Below are 14,118 nucleotides of genomic sequence, written 5' to 3'. Positions count from 1 at the left end.
TCCCCTCCTCTTTCTCCTACCTTTCTACCTCTTCCCCCATGCTCCCAATTTGTTCAGGAGCTCTTGTCCCTTTCCCCTTCACCATGGAACCATGTATGTCTCTCTTACAGTCCTCCTTGTTTCCTAACTTCTCTGGAGGTGTGGACCGTAGTCAGGTAATCCTTTGCTCTGTGTCTAATATCTGTATACATACATACCATGTTTGTCTTTCTGTGACTGGGTTACCTCACTTAGGATGGTTTCTTGCAGTTCCATCCATATGTCTGTGAATTTCAAGATTTCATTGATTTTTTTTTCCTCTGAGTAGTACTCCATTGTGTAAATGTACCACATTTTCTTTATCCATTCTTCAGTTGAGGGGCATCTAGGTTGCTTCCAGGTTCTGGCTATTACAAATAATGCTGCTATGAACATAGTTGAACATATGTCCTAGTTGTATGAATGTGCATCCTTTGGGTATAAGCCTAAGAGTGGAATTGCTGGATCTTGTGGTAGACTGATTCGTATTTCCTGAGGAACTTCCATACTGATTTCCAAAGTGGCTGTATAAGTTTGCACTCCCACCAGCAGTGGAGGAGTGTTCCCCTTTCTCCACATCCTCTCCAGGACAAATAGTCTTTGGTGTTTTTGATTTTAGCCATTCTGATGGGTGTAAGATGGTATCTCTGAGTTGTTTTTATTTACATTTCCCTGATGGCTAAGGATATTGAGCACTTTCTTAGGTGTCTTTCAGCCATTTTGGATTTCTCTATTCTCTGTTTAGTTTTGTACCCTACTTTTTAATTGAATTATTTGGTGTTTTGGTGACTATTTTGGAAAGCGGCCCTCTGTCAGATGTGGGGTTGGTGAATATCTTTTCCCATTCTGTCAGCTTCCATTTTGTCTTGTTGACTGTGTCCTTTGCCTTACAGAAGCTTCTTAGTTTCAGGAGGTCCCATTTATTAATTGTTGATCTCAGTGTCTGTGCTACTAGCGTTATGTACATTAAGTGGTCTCCTGTGCCAGTTCCTTCAATGGTTCCTCCCATTTTCTCTTCTAAGAGGTTCAGTGTGGCTGGATTTATGTTGAGGTCTTTGATCTATGAAGATTGAGTCAGGAGATGAATAGAGGAGAGCAAGAAAAGAGACTTATCAATAGAGGGAGCCAATTTAGGTTTAAAAAGAAATCTGGCTCTAGGGAATTGTACAGAGATGCACAAGGAATGCCCCAACTAGGGTTCTAAGAAATAGTGGAATGGCTACCTTAAATGCCCTTCCCCTATAATGAGATTGATAACTACCTTAAATGCCAACCTAGAGCCTTCATCCAGTAGCTGATGGAAGCAGAAGCAGAGATCCACAGCTAAGCACTGAGCTGAAATCCTGGAATCCTGTTGTAGAGAGGGAGGAGTGATGAACAAAGGGATCAAGACTATTCTCGGAAAACCCACAGAAGCAGCTGACCTGAGAAAGTGGAGAATCATGGACCTCAGTCTGACATCTGGGGAACCATCATAGGACCAAATCAGGCCCCCTGAACATGGGTGTCAGCTAGGAGGACTGAGAAGTCTATGGGGCCTCTGGCAGTGGAACCAGGAAGTATTCCTAGTGCAGGAACAGACTTTGGGATCCCATTCCCCATGGAGGGATACTGTCTTAGCCTAGATACATGGGGAAGGGCCTAGGCCCTGCCCTAAATGACTTGACAGATTTTGACGATCCCTCATGGAAGGCCTCACCCTCCCTAGGGCTTGGATGGGGAATGGGATGGGGGATTCAGTGAGGGGGGATGGGAGAATGGGAGAGGAACTGGGATTGATATGTAAAATAAGATTGTTTCTAACTTAAATATAATTTTTTTTAAAAAAAAACTATTGCTGAATGCTGAGATGTGAAGTTCCAGGCCTCTCCCATCCTATGGCTCTGTCATCTTCATCTGGATTCCCACATTCTCTGTGTTACTCTGTACTGTTATCAGTAGAAGGACAAGAAACATGAAAGTTTCATATGTTAGAGGTTCTTTGGGGCCAGCATCCATCCATCCATTTACTATGTTTTTGGTTAGGAATCAGTCACATGGCCACATCCACCTATGAGGGAACCAGGGAAATGAAGTCTCTGTTACCAGGAATAAGAAACAGAGGGAGACATGGATGTGTTAAACAGCTAACCATTCTCTGCCTTCCATTCTATCTTCCTTAGGTACCTACTCGAAAATCAGCCCTGTTGATCTGAAGAGTAGCCCAGTCACCATTTACCTGCATGGATCTGAATTCAGAGACTGTAACTAAGTTTAGCCGAAGATGTCAGCTTTTATCTACAGATCTGGATGTGGTATTTTTATAGCCTTATCATTTAGGTAAATATCAAGTAAACGTATATTTGTATTTTGGAAACATTTTGAGCTAGCAAAGTGCTACTTTTTAGTAGCACATATTCATGACGGAGACAACCAGTTTCACTGTGATGTTTTCATAGCTGTCCATCGAGGACTTGATCAGTCATCCACTCGTCACCTGCCTTGTACTTGTTCCCCTCTTACTGATTGTATCCCTCTTCTCAAACAGTTCCCTTTCCACTTTCTTATTTTATAAAAAATGCCACTTTAATCTGCCCTAGAAATTATGAGGTTCTGTTAACATACCTAAAACAAACAAATGAACAAACGAATAGGTGTGATTTCCTTATTTCATAGACAATTTGAGGCTCAGAGACAACAGAATGTTTCTGCGTGGTTATCCTTTGATTAAAAAACCAACCACCCCCCAGACTCCAGCCTGGCTGCCCTTTGAACTCAGTTTCCTGGCTCTCAGGACAGCACTGTAGAGCTTTTTCCTCTTATTTCAGCTTGTTCCAGGGCTTCGTGGCCCTCATAACTCAGATGTTTTTCAGCCTATTTTCATTTTTCTCAGTCTTCAAGTGAAATGGGAGGGTTGTTAATTCTGTCCTAAGGTTTAATATGTTGCACATTTTTGGTCTAGCTGCTTCCTGAGTTGACATTCAATAGCGTTTAGTGAGCAGTTGTTGCATACTTCATATTGGGCTAAGAGGCAAAGGTCCAGTGATGCCATGGACATCTTTCTAAGAGGATCTTTCAGACTTACAGAGCCATATGATGACCAAAGAGCAAAGGTAGACATATGTATACTCACTAGTAGATGTTATGAGGGAAACAAGAAAAAGCCGTGTGAGCTGAGCTGAGCCCTGTTGAGCAGACAGGCCAGAGGCCAATGGAATGCTTGGCTTGATTCTGGACACATTGCAGGTCTGGCCATGTGGATGAGCCATGATCCTATAAAGAATAACTTCCGCCCCTCTGAACATTACCAGTGAGACTGTGGGCCTAGGAATGTGAGTCCTCTGCGTTTTGTACTGTATAAGCCACATAAAACTGTCGGAGGCTGCAGAATGTGCACAGATGTTAAAACAAGCACAAATAATTAGAAGATGAAAGTAAGTTAAGATTCCTTCAGGATGAAATGGGAAAGGGTTTTCCCCAACGGCTGTTGAAGTAGCTAAATAAAATAGCAAAGACACGCTTTGCCTTTTTTCAAAATGGTAGCTTGCAGAAATTTTAATTAAATATTCACTGTTATAACTTTCTGCCCATTTTTTGTTCCTCTGAGCTTTGACCTTTGAAACCAGGTCTAAAATCTTCCTCTGCATGTAGAAGTGAAGACAAGAAAACAAGACCATACACATCTTTAATCCCAGCACTCAGGAGGCAGAAGCAGGTGAATCTCTGTGAATTCAAGGCCAGTCTGGTCTACAAAGTAAGTTTCAGGCTAGCCAGAGCTACCTAGTAAGACCCATTCTCAAAACAAACAAACAAACAAACAAACAAACAAACAAACGCAAAAACACCCCTTCCCACAGGTAGATCAGTTAATGCACTTAATAAGATCATCTGCAGACACACCAGATGCCTACTTTCCACATTATTATAGTTCACATGCATAACCACCACAGTGATTATATTTCTTTACAAGCTCAACATTTTCATCCTATCCTCAGCAGAGTTGTCCAGAAATCAGAATCCAACACAAAGAATTGTATATTGACTAGTGAGAGTTCTCCAGAGAAGGTGTGTGTGTGTGTGTGTGTGTGTGTGTGTGTGTGTGTGTGTGTGTAGATATATAAAGGTTGCTGAGCAATCAAAATGCAGAGTTGTGTTGTGGAATATTTGTTTAACTGTGCAAGGATGTGTTGCATTTGCTTAACTATGTGAAGATGTGTTGCATTTGTTTATGTTGTGGAATGTTTGTTTAACTATGTAAAGATGTGTTGCATTTGTTTAATTATATAAAGATGTGTTGCTGTATTACTTTGCCTGCCTAAGGCACCTGATTGGTCTAATAAAAAGCTGAATGGTCAGTAGTGAGGGATAGGTATAGGTAGAGAGTAAGTAGGAGGAGGAATTTCCTTATTCCTAGGAATAAGGAAAAGGAGGAAGAAAGAAAAGGAGATGACAGGGAGACACCAGGAGCCAGCCAGTCAGGCACAGAGGAAGCAGGAAAATAGGACATACAGAATAAAAGAAAGGTTAAAAAAAAACCTGAGGCAAAACATAGACAAATCGAAACAGGTTAAGTTAAGTTAAAAGAGCTAGTGGGACAAACTTAAGCTGAGGCTGAGCATAATAATTAATAATAAGTCTCCATGTCTTTATTTGGGAGCTGGTTGGTGGCCCTAAGAAAATTCCAACTATGGAGTTTTGGATCCTAGTTCTAATGGATACATCTACAAAACAGCCCTTTACCAAAAGGCTCAGGAAACACTGCAGAAGCGGGGTGGAAAGATTTAAGAGCCAGAGGATTAAGGAGTTTGCTGTGAGATCATGTTTCCCAGTAGTATCAGAAGCTACTACACTTAAAATGTCTCACTAACATGACTGCTGAAACATGAGCTGAACAAGAGCAACACTAGTGGACATGCTAAGGTGGACGGTGGATGGATAGGCCTCAACCTTTCACAAGAATTATAAGCAAATGAGGAAATCTGGGAGCAGGAGAGAGCACACCAACTTGTTATTCAATGACACATGATTAGCCCTGAAACATGTATAAAAGTGACACAGAGACTGAGCAGGTTCTATTTAGGAATACATACATGTGTCATATACATATATGCATGCAATAACAATTAATAAAAAGCTATGAATTTGGAGTAGAGCACAGAGGGATATGTGGAAGAGTTTGGATAGAGGAAAGAGAAGGGAGAAAGTTTGGAGAGGGCTGGGGAGATGATGTTGCAATCCCAAGACAGAGGGTCACCTGCTTCAAAATTCCCTTTGTTGTTGGATGGGAGGCAAATCTTTTCACTTAGTTGGCTTTCCTATTGACTAGATGAGACCCACCTATTTGATGAAATCAATCCAATTTACTCAGATTTCACTTACTTATGTGTTTTCTAAAAACATCCTCACAGAACTCACCTAGAACAGTATTTGAACACACATCTAGGTATCAAGGCAGCCAAGTTTACACATAAAGCCAACCATCATGTGTGTGAATGGCTTATTCAGGAAAATGATCCCAAGGAGGAACTTAGAAAAAGGGACAGGAAACTAGTAAGGAGGGGATCCCCAACAGAGCACTTCAAGACTGCCATGGGCAACTGGATGACACAGATTTGTGATCTAAAGAGTCAGGAAGTCTTTCACCAGGTGGGTGTTCATACTCTGTTCTTCTGGGTTGTGTACCTGAGAGTCTGCTAGATCCCTCAGGCACACAAGCCATCACAACCAAAGAGACTTGTGCAGGGATGGGGCTAGGAGGTAGCATCTAGGCAGAAAGTTAATCCAGGAGGCATCTGCTCCAAGTTGGTGAGACCCACAAAGAACTGGCAGGTGAAGCCATGGTCGGTGTGAGAAGTAGGGCTGAAAGGTTGGAGAAAGAACTTGAAAGGTGACAGACATCTCCTCTGCAGCTTCCTTTCCTTGAAATCCCTGCTTAGGGGGCTGGGGTAACATTACTCCAGCCCCTAAGTCATTGAGCCACATTAACGTTCCCACTTTCGCCTTGCCTTATATCCAGGTAAGGCTAATTGATTCCATTTTTTCCTTAATATGCTACATATTGAAATCTCTCTTGTATTGTTGCTACCTCACATCCAACACTTACAAACTGCTTTTGGGTTCTAGCCTTCAATGCTTCCTAGAACAACCTGCCTAGTGTGCATGTCTGACTATGCAATGCACCCTACTTGAAATTCTCCAATAACATGGAAGCCAGAAGAGTGCATTTTCCTAGCTCTTTCCACCAGCGCACAGCTCTGTTATAATCTGGCCACAGTCCTCTCATTGTATCTTTTGCAATTTCACTGATGGGAAGTTCTGTTCCTCTTGGGAGGGGTCCTTGGGGGCCATCCAAGGCAGCAGCAGCATGCTCTTCACACTCTGGTGCCTTTGGTCACTCTACACCCTTTGCTTGGAATGTCTTCACTTTTTTCCTTCTCCACCTGCCAGCCTACCTTCACCTGGCTGAACATCTATTCTTTCCAGACTGTGTTCATGGGGTCATTGTTCTCGCTGATGTTCTCTTGAGCCTTCCAGATGAAGGACCATCTGTACTATCTTTGCTGGCCTCCCTGCCTCTTTGGGTCTGTGTCATAGTGAATTTCACTCACAAGTCAACCTGCCTTCCTCAAGTGGATACTCGCCAGCAAGATCCCAATCCAGGCCAAGTCTTTGTCATGGCTCAGCCTGACACAATGCAGATGCTCAATAAAAGTGTTGCAGAGAAGGTTGAGAGGGGGCTGTGGAGGACCCCACCTTAGACCTGATGGAGGAAGCTCAGGAAGGTTCACATTTAATTCTATGTGGATTGTGCTAAGCACACACCTGGCTCCATGAAGTGTTATGGGTGGGGATTGATGCACCACTCTGAAGCCCCCTTTTCCTTGCAGGCAGAATCTTCTGGCTCAGGCAGAAGTTGAGTTCCTGGGGTCTAGCCAGGGAGGTTAAGTGAAAGCCTGTCTCCTGTCTCTAGGTTCTGAGAATTTGTTCCCTAATCTCTGCTTACAGGGCTTCTAGGGCTGGAGTCTATGTGAAAGAGGCCTTTGTTTGAGATGGGAATGGTTTGGGGATAATCTCTCCTTGGATGCATTTTAATTCACTTTAATGACTCTGCCTCCTGTCATGCTTTTCTTCTGGGGGGTGCTGGTTGTTGTTGAAGAGATCAGAAAGAGTGAACCCAAGTCCTGAATCTAACCTTCCTCAGAGGTGCTGTTCTGAAAAATATATTAGGATGTTGGGGGGAGTAGGAAAATTACATATCTAATTGTATGCACACACTGCCAAGCTGCATACATTTACCTTATACTAAGCCCACTCACCAGCCTGCTGAAGCACCCCCCTCCCTTCAGTGGTGGGAGCCAGCCACAGAATGATGTCATCCCTAGGACACTGTCCTCTCTCTCTCTCTCTCTCTCTCTCTCTCTCTCTCTCTCTCTCTCTCTCTCTCCTTTTCTAGCTTTGTATAAACACAGCTGTTTGTGAGGAATGCTGGCTTGGTAAAAGAAACCATGGAATTAATGACCTTTCTTCTCTGCCTTCCACTGAACATGGGAGACTGGAATGCTCGGGCTCTGCAGATCCATTGTCTTTGTGTGCCAGGCCAGGCTGTTCAGCTTTCTGCCTGGGTCTGGGATGTCTGGATACAGAGTATGTCAGGCCAGACAAGCTTACTGACACTTGAGCTGCAGGTGACACCTCAGGCCATCTTCGGAAGATTCCCAGGGGCCATGGAGATAGAAGGAGAGATGCAGGGTAGAGGCTGGAGGGGTAAAAGGTCCTCAGTAGAGACAAATAGTCCCTGCACTGCTAGTGTTGCCCACATTGCCACTGGCTTCCGGGAGAGGGAGTGGAGAGCTTTGGGTATCTCTCTATGTCAGCTGCAAAGGGCACCTTCATCATAGTTCCCCCTACCCTCTTGCCAAAATAGTGCTTGTGTAGTCACTGTTTGAGACCAAAATGTCTCCATCCTCTTGAGGAGATGAACCCTGGGCAGCTCACAGGAGGAAGGAAGCTGAGCTGGTGCCATTCGGCCTTTTGGAAGTCTGGGAATGTGTCTCAGAACAGTTGATTGGTGGTAGGTTTCCATTTCCAGATGGTTACCTCTCTGGGTTTGGAGGTTAGGATCTTCCAGATGGTTACCTCTCTGGGTTTGGAGGTTAGGATCCCCTACTTCCTCCTGGCCCTACCAATATGCTCTTGGCCCACACTCTCTTGCAGGGTTTGTGGTCACAGCTGTGGAGAAATAACAAGGACTGCTTAGGTCCTCACCCCTGCTGAGGGTAAAGCAGCCTGTCCTGATGCTCCGAACAACTGTGACTGTGGAATGACTGGGATTCTAATGTGTTGAGTTAAAAACCCTTCAAGGTGAGAGTGGGGGGTCCACAGAGACAGAGGACAAGATTTCTTCCATCTCCCCAAACTGAGTAGAAATCACAAGGCATGCAAATAGCTAATGGTCGTCTATGTTGACTACAGCTTTCCAGGGAGCATATGCAGGTCTGCGTGCTCCTGCCTACTGGCTACCTGCTGCGTGTTGGGAAGCATGGGAGGTGCTTTACATCAATTCCAGTTTTAGCCTTATAACATCCAAGTCTTATCAAATGATTATTTTACAAATAATCATGAGAAACCTGAAATAAAGGTAGCTTAAGACTCACTAACCAATGACGGTGAAGAGTCAAGATTCACCCAGTTTGCGTTCAGACATCCGTGTGTTCTGGGAATTCAGGAAGGAAGTGGGGAGGGCTGAGTAGAACAAAATTGAGACCACAGAGGTGGCAGCTGCTTAGGTGAGTCCCTTTGAGGAATGAGAGTAACACCCTTCCCTTCCTCAGATGTTCCTCTTAAAGCCAAAACCCAACAACACTGAATCCTTTCGAATCAAGTGTGGCATCCCAATTTTACCATTTTTGAATGCAGATATTTTTAGGAAAGGAAGTCTTTGATCCATTAAAATGCTCCATAGAAGAAACCCCTCGTCTTCTTTTAAAATATTTTGCAGATGATTGTGTTCCCTGTAATATAATACTTAACAGAAAGTAGCTTGTATTGGAATAATTGTCTGAGAGGTAAGTCTCATAAGAGAGTTGAGAAGCACTAATCTTTGACGTTTACAAAATGCATTTTATGAAGTTCCTCAAATTGATAAAACTCTGCTAGGAGAAAGGTTTTGCTTTCTCTTTAAAGAGTAGATAATTTTACTCTTTTGATCTGAAAAAAAAAAGATAGACTTGGGCATTAACTTTCTGAGATAAAGCTACCTAATTGGTATCTTTTGGGATTCGACTTCAAAGAAGGGAAAAGAAGGAATTTGAAAAATATTGTTGGTCTGGAACTTCAAGTATTATAAGATGAGATGATATTTGTAAAAGCTCTTGGGAAAATGTTACAGTCGAATGAATAGAAACTATTATTGTTCCTTCCAGGAATTATAGAACAACAGAGAAGGAGACTGAGAAGCATCTTCTGTGGTGGGGTTCCCTACATTTTCTGTAGATGTCTGTGCACAGGGTTGCTCAATATGCTTCTTGAGTGAACTGTGCTAAACAAAGTTTAATATTTTTTCTTTTCTTTAGAAAGAAGTTATGGAATATTTCACTTACATGCAGTAATTCTCTCAAGGAGTGCCAGTACAAATATAAGGGATTTCCAATCTTATTTGACTATTACAGAATCTTTTTCATAGAGAATAGGGAGATGAAGTTGCATCTCATGTGGCAAATACTCCCTGAAACAAAATTTGAGAAACATGTCCCTAACTCTTAGTCATATTGGCTATAAGAGTTTTAACATTAAGGTATTTGGAACCTCTGAAAAGCAGACATTAGGTTTTTAAGGAGAAAGGGTAGGAGATATTGATTTATAGACACATATTTACATTAATTTAATGAGTAGGTATGGAACTTTGAATTAGAAAGCTTACTATTATTTGGATATGGCTTGAGTTTGTTCCCTAAAGGATCATGTGTTGGAAGGGTGATCTTACATATGGTGTTGATGAGAGGTACTGTGAGCTTTAAGTGGTAGAGACCAGTGGGAAGTGATTTGGGGATGTTGACTAGAAGTGGTTAAGATAGCTGTCCTGGGATTCTGACTACTTTAGAGAAGGTGGTTATTAAAAACAAAAATGTTATGATGCCATCTACCATGACATCTTTGCTATAACTGAGCTATGTCTGGGATTCTTCAGAACTGTGAGCTAAAATATTTTCCTTCATAAAGTACCTAGTTTTAGATATTTTATTATAGTAACATTAAATGGACTAATAAAAGGACATTTGACTTGGTCATTTAAGCCCATTTCATCTCTAAGATCACTAAAGTCCCAAGGTTAGGTGAAATCTTATAGAGTATATGAATATTGGGCAGTGTTATGTCTGTATCACTAAAGCCCATCCCAACATGAGTGACAGTTTATGAAATCTGGAAGCCTGACATACACTACACAACCTACCTGTTGGGGGATATTTGATCAAACTGTGCATCTTGAGTTTGCACTTGCATTAATTAAATAGAATTGACCTTGGGTCAGGAGGCTGAGTTAGTAACAAGTTGACAGGAAGTAATCATAGAACATCATAGGGCACCTGGAAGAGATAGAGAGATGCACCAGCAGAAGTAGGGAAGGATTTGGAGTGGCACAGCCCTACATTTAGAATGGTCAGCTGACAAACCTGTGTGTGGAACAACGGCCTCTGGCATAAAAAATTACAGGCACTAGAACAGTTGGTACAGGAGAAGTTAAATGCTCAATGTATTGAAGAATCATTTAGTCCTCAAATTCTCCTATATTTGTCATTAAAAATCCAGAAAATGGAGAACATCAACATATTTAAGAGCCATAAATGAAGTGACTCAGCCAGTGGGCTCTTTATAGCCTGGGATTCCATTGCCTTTTTTATTAACTAAGGGATAGTCTATTATAGTGATTGATTTAAAAGTGCTTTTTAAAACTATACATTTACAAGAACCGGACAGAGAAAAATTTTCCACTTATAATAATTTTTAGCCTGTTTAAAGGTACCATTTGAATGTTCTTACATAAGGAGTGTTAAGCAGCCCTACTTTATATCAATATTTTGTACATCAGCTATTAGAACTAATTCATAAGTAGTTCCTCAATCTATAATTTATCATTATATGTATGACAACTTATTGGGCAATTCAGACAGAGTTTCTTTAGAACAAATGTTTGGTGAAGTAAAGAGAATTTTGCCTTTTGGGGAATTACAAATTGCTCCTGAAAAAAAAAAAAAACACAAAGAGAAGATTCTACTCGTTATTTATGATATAAGATAGGTTTACAGAAAATTCAACCATACAACTAACAATTCAGAAGAGATCAGTTATAAACTCTTAATGATTTTCAAAACTTGCTGGGAGATATTAACTGGTTGCAGCCCACAATGGATTAACAACCCAAAACTAAGTAATTTATTTCAAACCTTACAAGGGTGATAAGGACTTAAATAGTCCAAGAAAACTATCAGCTGAGGCTGAGAGAGAACTGGATCTGGTAAAAAAGAAATGACAGGATACACATGTGGATTACTTGGATCCAGAGTTTGACTGTATTCTTGTTATTTTACCTTCTACTAATTCTCCCACAGGAATTCTTATGCAGAAAGAAGCTAATATCTTAGAATAGATTTTTTTAGCACATAAACTGAGTAAAAAAATAAAGACCTATGTAGAAAATATTGATTCTGAAATGTAAATTGAAACTTTGTCAATTAGCATGAATAGACCCCAGTAGACATTATGGTACCATTCCATAAATACATATTCAAGATTTCAATGGGCATCCATTTACTCTAAGTATTGAAAATGCTGATTCTGTAATTATACATTTATTTAAAGTCCTGGTCATTATGGGGATAGCTGTACAAATTATGACTGACAATAGCTTCAGCATATGTCTCTGGTAAAATGAAACAATTTTTTTGCATATCACAACATAAAGCATATTATACAGTTATACAAAGATCTAATCACATTTTAAAAGATATGCTTGATAATAGAAAGGGGTAATAAAGACCCCCCAGAGATAGATTACACAGTGCTTTATTAACTTTAAAATTTTTAAATGCTAATAAAAAGGAACAATGGCTTTGGAGAGACTCTGGATCATAGAAAAAATAGTTGAATTAAATTACCCTGTATAGTTTGACCTCAGAATGGAAACAGTAATATGTGTTATGTTGGGGAAGAGGTTTTGCTTTTGTTACCACAGCAGAAGAAAAGCTGTGGATACCATCAAGATTCAAAAAGATTAGACTCAGACAGGAGAGGCCTCTTGATTGGGAGAGTCAATAGTTCATCAGACAGCTTGGTCATTCAATCCAAACTAACTTATAAGGATAACAAATGCCTTTCACTTGACCAGGTATGAAAAAAATAGTTTTTATTATTAAAACCATAACACTTTTTCTGTTGTCAAAAAACATTTTGTCTTAACAAAAGTATAACCTGACAAAAAAGGAACTTCCAAAGTTAGGGTTGGGACAAGGTTTTGTTTTTGTCTTTCCAGGAGAATAAAAGCATCCAACTAAAGGATCTGAAGACCACTGTAAAACTGAGACATCTGAAGAAGGATGAATCATCAAGAGAAAATGTCCCAAGAAAGAGAGAAAAATTGGCCTAATGGTATAGCACAGAATACCCAACAGGATAAAATTTAGTATGTTTTCCAAAATATTTGTTTCTTATGCTCTCTAAAAACATAAAAGGCAAATGGTCTTTTGTGGTACCAATTCAATTAAAAATCAAAACTGTCTTTGCAGTTGGAGTGTGCCCTTCTCCCTCTCTAAATACAACCATGCTTGTTAAAGGAAAATCTCTGTCTCATGTCAGAAAGAGCCACCTGATATAGGATAGAAGAAAACCAAAATCAAGGGACTAAAATATTATCACTAATCTCATAATCCTCTAGTTTTATTTTGACTCTCAAAACTTTTCTTAAGCTATAAATGTTATTTCTAAATATATAAAATTAAATATATATATATATATATATATATATATATTCTGTCCTGATATTAATGGTCATATAGACTACTAAATAATTCTAGAAATATAGGTTTCATCTAACTTTCTGTATGTGATTTTGGGCTCAAATCTGAAGCAGGTAACTAGGAATTAAGCTTGTGTACTCCAGATATAATTAATGTATTATGGTCCATTAACTTCTCTGAGATATGCTGCATATAACATTTAAAAGGTTTATGTGTTCTGCAATGAGCCATTACCATTCCTAACTGTGACCTTTGAAGTCTCCAAAAGGATGATGGAGCCCCACAACAATGATTCCATGTGGATTGTGATAATACCATTTAGCTGACACACCACCCAAAGATCAGCTTTGAACTACAAACTGCTCAAGGACAATTTCAAAGTGGTTAACAGAGATGGTCCTGAGGCTAGTTTGATTTTTTTCTCTTCCCTTAGAACATTCTGTTGCTTTAGCACTTTGTAAACACCTTCCGTCTTAATGAGATCCCTTCTACATTCAAAGGTTTTAATCTAGGAGGCAACTCCTACACATCACTAACTCCTTCTTCTCTCATCTCTTTCCTGGATGCTGTGAGTTGACTAACCTTTTGTCATCTCCTTCCATTGCCATGATGCACCACTTCACTCAGGCCCAAAGCTATGGGTATAGGGAACATGAAATTGAACACTCTGAAACCCTGAGCTAAAATAAGTCCATCTTCTTTGAGTTATTTCTCTTGGTATTTGTCACAGCAATAGAAATTGCAACCCAGGCAGAACTAGCCTAGCTCTCCTTCCCAACTGATGGAAGCTCTCTCACCAACAGGCCCTCCTGGTAATTATTGCTATATAGATCTTAGCACAGCATGTAAAATAAAGCTTCAGCTCCCTAATTTGACATGCTTAAACTTCTACTTTCTGGTCCTATGATTATAAAATGGCAGTTCAGATAATATAAATTCAAATCTAAGCTTCACTAGCTAAAAAAAGAGCTGAGCTTGGGGGAAAATATTGAATTCTCCACATTTTAGTTTCTTCCGTCTATAAAATGGGAGTGGTGACATCTCCTCATCTACCAAGTCAGAGGATTAAACAAACAAGACTATCTGCTCTACAGTAAAAGCTGAAAAAGCC

Source organism: Cricetulus griseus, chromosome 2 (assembly GCF_003668045.3).
Source record: "Cricetulus griseus strain 17A/GY chromosome 2, alternate assembly CriGri-PICRH-1.0, whole genome shotgun sequence".
In the NCBI taxonomy this organism is placed as follows: Eukaryota; Metazoa; Chordata; class Mammalia; order Rodentia; family Cricetidae; genus Cricetulus; species Cricetulus griseus.
The sequence above is the reverse complement of the archived record's forward strand: the minus strand, read 5'-3'. Positions refer to the sequence as shown.